We start from the raw sequence: 5,480 nt of genomic DNA on the forward strand, positions 1-5,480 counted from the left end.
GATCGATCGTAGTAACAGAACGTTCAAACCCAATATTTGAGTACTAAAATTGTGTATATATCACTGCATTATTTAAAATTTTCAAATAAAGTGACACAATATGCACCGTCAATTCCATCCTCCTAAAGAAAGATTTTAATTTGTATATATTTGCCATTTGGTTAGAAGTTACATTTGGACTAATTTGAAGAGTTAATTCTCATTTCATAATTCATATTAAATTTTACAGATCTAATAGTGTATATATATTATATGATGAATATATTGATACCTTATGGAAAGATTTTACACTGTTAAATATAACAAAATAAAATCTAAACCGTAAAATAATTCCTCTCAGTTGTAAGTGAAACAATTGAAATTGAAAGATTGATCGAATATCCGATCAATCATAATTAATTAGTTCGATTGATCGTGATAGAATCAAATGTTCGATCAAACATCCGATCGAACCTAATGAATTAGTTCGATTGATCGTGATAAGATCAAATGTTTGATCAAACATCCGATCGATCCTAATGAATTAGTTCGATTGATCATGATAGGATCAAATGTTGGATGAAACATCCGATCGAACCTAATGAATTAGTTCAATTGATCGTGATAGGATCAAATGTTCGATTAAACATCCGATCGATCCTAATGAATTAGTTCAATTGATCGTGATAGGATCAAATGTTCGATCAAACATCCGATCGAACCTAATGAATTAGTTCGATTGATCGTGACAGGATCAAATGTTGGATCAAACATCCGATCGATCCTAATGAATTAGTTGGATTGATCGTGATAGGATCAAATGTTGGATCAAACATCCGATCGATCCTAATGAATTAGTTGGATTGATCGTGATAGCATCAAATGTTGGATCAAACATCCGATCGAACCTAATGAATTAGTTCGATTGATCGTGATAGAATCAAATGTTCGATCAAACATCCGATCGATCCTAATGAAGTAGTTCGATTGATCATGATAGGATCAAGTGATCGATCAAACATTCGATCTATCCTAATTAATTAGTTTGATTGAGATTGATCTTAATGAATTAGTTCGATTAATCGTAATATGATCAAATGATCGATCAAACATCCGATTGATCTTAATGAATTAGTTCAATTGATCGTGATAGGATCAAATGATCAATCAAATGTTGGATCGAAAATCCGATCGATCAAACATCCAATCGATCCTAGTGAGTTAGTTCGATTGATTGTGATAAGATCAAACATCTGATCGAAAATCCAATCGATTCTAGTGAATTAGTTCGATTGATCGTAATATAATCAATTGATCGATCAAATATCCGATAGATCCTAGTGAATTAATTATATTGACCATGATAAGATCAATTGATTGATCAGACTGGATACAATTGAAGGTTCAATCGAACATTCAATTGAACTATAAGCTTTTTATATTATCTTAGTGCATTAGTTATATTAATCTTATATTATCTTTGGATTTTGTATTGATCTTATAATTAATTATAAGATAAATATCAACTTAATGATCTTTATCATAAAAATTTATTAAATGGAAATTATTAGTTAATATTATAATAATAAAAAAACATATTACAAAAGAAAATAAAGAAAAACAAAAATAAATAAAATAAATAAAAATTAAAAAATTGTAAGTATAATTTTTTTTTTTTAACAAAAAAAAATTACCCTCAATAGCGGCGACTCTAGGGTCACCGCTATTTGAGGTAGTGCGAAAAATATAGCGCCATCCAGTGGCGGGGTTTCTGAAATTTTCGAACCAAAAATTTCATAAACCGCGTCTTTTTTCCCCAAACCTCCAAAACACCAAAATCCCTAACACCCCTTTCACTCACCTCCCTCATCACTCTCACTCTCGATCTCTCTCCCGCTGCTCTCCCAACTTTCGTTCCCGCTGCTCTCCCTCCCTCCCATGATGGATCCAATGGCTTTCAAGCCTGAAAACGCTGCGTTTGAAGCTCTGGTTTTCGAGTGATCTTTGTGAGTGGAGTTCGTAAAGATAGAGAGGTAAGAGTGTGAAAAAGTTTGCGTCTTGTGTTTGTTTGGTTTCTAAGAAATTGAGGAAAAACGAAAAGGCTGGATCCAGTGGTTTTTTTGTTGCTAAGAAATTTCGAACTCTAATGACTGTTTGGTAATAGTGTGAATTTTTGGGTTCTACTTTTTTTTTTTGGTTGCTGAGAAAATGAAATTTTGATTTTTAGTGATATTGTATTTAGTTGTGAATGCGGGTTTTTAACGGCGTCGCGTGCTATGTCTTATTGGCAATATTATATTAGTTTCTTCTAATAAACTCAAGATATTATTAATCTTGATCGTTTGGATGTCTATAAGAATTCTTAGGTAATGAAATGAGAATCATTCTTTATTTCATCTGTTTTACTGATTCCATTTGCCTTTTGGATTGAAGGGACTCCTTGCATCACTGATTGTGTGATGGCAGAGCTTGAGAAGCAAGGTCAGAAATATCGAGTTGCTTTGAGGTATCCTCCCTCTCATGTTTACTCTGAAACGTTTCCCAAGACGTTTTGTGATTGTTGTTCACATTCTTCTCTTCTATGTTAGTTTGAAGAGGTTCGAGATTGTTGGATGCATGTGTTAGTGAGGTTTGTAGGAATCGGATCAGTTGTGATCTTATAGTACCTTTTCCCAAAAACTTAATCATTTTCACAGAACTTTTTAAATCCTCCAAATATATGTGTGATCCATATGATAAGATGCATGGTTGTACCTTCTCCTTTTTGACAGTGATGCTGTATGTTGTCCATTATCGTTAATAGTGAAATATGATGTATATATTTGTCTTTCTATTGGGTTGTATACGATTCAGAAGTAGCATACAAGATGAAAACTTCTTGAACGATAATTCTTGTAAACCAAAGAACCTTGACTGCAAATGTTTGTAATGTCTATCCAAAAGAAATAACAAAAAAGGAAAAGTGAATTATCATAGCCTTTACTTATGCAACAATGTGAACAAAACATCTTGTTGGTCCTCTTGGAAGGGTTTATTAAAAATTAGAGAATTGTAATTTGAAACACAAGTTGATCTATTTTTCGAAGCACAGTACATCTATAGAAAATTACAGTAAAGGTGTTGAATAAATGTAACAGTCCCCAATATTCTTACCTAAATGTACACTGAACAAGTGATTCTGAACCCCAAGACGAAGGGGCTTTTCATCAATGATTTTTTTTTTTTTTTTTTTGGGGGGGGGGGTGCCTTTTAGTCTAGGTGACCATTGACAATATTGTTTACATTGTCTTTGTAGCATGTTGTATATTTTGTGGCTTTTATGATTGTTTGTGTGGCAATGATCTCACTTTTGTTATTCAACTGGTGAGAGAAGCACATATTTGTCATTCAACTAGAGAGAGGAACACTTGTAATTGATGTAACTGATATCAACCTAGCTAGAGGAACTACATATTTAATTATTTGGTATCAAAGAATGTTTGTGGTCATACCATAAAAGTGTGGCATTAGGAGTGCTGATGGTTCTTACAAGTGGCTTTGTTTGCAATGCAGGACGGATAGTTCCTTGAGGTTCGGTTGGTTTTTCCTGTTCTACTTGGTAGGTGCCATATGTTCTATCATCTTATCCTAGCAATGCTCCTCATGAATAGGTGGTATGCTTTTCTTTCTATTAATCAATTTGGCATAATGCAGATTCACATTGGGTTTTGTATTTTCGCTGCTATTGCGCCGCCACTTGTCTTTCATGGGAAGTCATTGACATAAGTTAATTGATTTATGAGCTGTGTGGACTGAAGTTTCAAACGGGTTTGATTTCCATATTAATATAGCATATAATTATATTTGTAATGAAGCCTGTTGTGGAAGTAGATTTGACGAAAAATAATGCTCGAGCACTTTAGTTGTTTTTCACATGTTTAGTGGTGGTAGCATACAAATTGTAGTAAAGCAATATAATGTTTTAATTATGTCTACAATAAATTTGTCCTTGCTATTTCTGAGCTGTATGAACTTAAGTTTCAAACAGGGTTGATTACCATATTAATATAGTATAGACAAGCTGTTTGTTGTGGAAGAACATTTGACGAAAATAATGCTCGGGGATTTTGGTTGTTTGTGACGTGTAGTGACGGGTATATGAAAGTTGTAGTCGAACACTATAATTTTATAATTATGTCTACAGTGAACTTGTTCTTGGTGGGAAAGATCCTTAAGAATGAACATATAGTAAAGTACATGGTAAAGGAGCTAGATTGTCTTATGGAATTTTCAAGGTCTCTTTGTCATTTTTCTTTTTGTATTTTATAGCTGATTCTGCTACCCCCACACCACAGAACCTTTTTTTCTATAAAAGATAGTAAAGGAATTGGATTATATTTTTTTTGGGAAATTGCTATTATCCGATTGTTGATTTGCATAAAGTAAATGAGACAGCTTGGTGCTACAGTGAACCTATTTTCAATGATTCAGAAATTGTTGTGTATAGAGTACAGTAGACAACTTTCTTGTAACTTTTCCATAGCATATTCAGGCTTGTTGAAAAGCAATGTGGCTTGCAACTGTTGTTATAAATTTTTTATTTATTTAAATTTCATACGTTTATAGTTAATTCATATAAATTTTTCTTCTTTTTCTAATTCAGGGGAATCCTTGCAGCAATCGATGTCTTCAATGACCATGTATTGGTTGGGGTACGTTGTTCCGTTAATGGCTCTTATTACTGCCTATTTTGATATGAAACTGCAGAGTCATGGATGTTCGTGCAGTTGGTGGGGGTAGTTATCAATGAATTTTAGGTTGATTTATTCTACTTCTTATGTTCATAGTATAAAGCTGTCTAATAGGAGATATGTAATGGTGTAGAATGTGCTGCAAAAGGAAAAGAGTGCTTTTATTTTTCTTTTTTAAATCACATTGATGTAAATGATTCAACATTACAAAAAATGAATGCGTAGAGTGCTTAGTGGGAAAACAGACCCATGTACCTAGAAGATGTCATAATAAATATGGCCAGGGTTATTTGCCTTTTTTCTAGGGGTGTCAACCCGGTCCGGTTTCCCAGTTTTTGGCCAAAACCGGAACCGGAACCGGGGTACCCCGGTTCTTGGTTTTGGGAAACCGGAACCGGAACCGGGACCCCGGTTAACCGGGGTCCCGGTTCCCGGCCGGTTCCGATTTTACCCGGTCCGGTACCCGGTTTTTGAAAATAATTAGTGTTTGGGGCTTATTTTAGGTATTGGACCTAAAATAAGCCCATTATTTTTTTTTCATAAGTTAGCTCATTTAAAAAAGAAACTATTAATCTTTTTGTCTAAATTAAAGAGGCTTTATTGTGATTGTTTCAAATAATTAAAAAATAAACCTAAAAAAGCATAAAAATCCTAAATAATCAATGTTTTTTCCTATATGAGCCTTAAAAATAAAAATTCAAATTTTTTAAAATACCCTAAACATAATTTTAAATTAGATACATAAATAAAACATTAAAACAATAAAAAGTA

General features: G+C 33.2%; 1 long non-coding RNA gene across 1 annotated transcript; it reads left to right on the plus strand.

Annotated features, from left to right (window-relative positions):
• Positions 1 to 1,824: 1,824 nt before the first annotated feature.
• On the plus strand, positions 1,825 to 4,127 carry LOC132190633 (uncharacterized). The gene is made up of 4 exons (XR_009441177.1): positions 1,825 to 2,012; positions 2,413 to 2,485; positions 3,532 to 3,577; positions 3,673 to 4,127. It is a non-coding gene; the product is annotated as an uncharacterized LOC132190633 (long non-coding RNA).
• The last annotated feature ends 1,353 nt before the right edge of the window (positions 4,128 to 5,480 follow it).

The sequence above is a fragment of the Corylus avellana genome, chromosome ca1 (assembly GCF_901000735.1).
Source record: "Corylus avellana chromosome ca1, CavTom2PMs-1.0".
NCBI classification, from domain to species: Eukaryota; Viridiplantae; Streptophyta; class Magnoliopsida; order Fagales; family Betulaceae; genus Corylus; species Corylus avellana.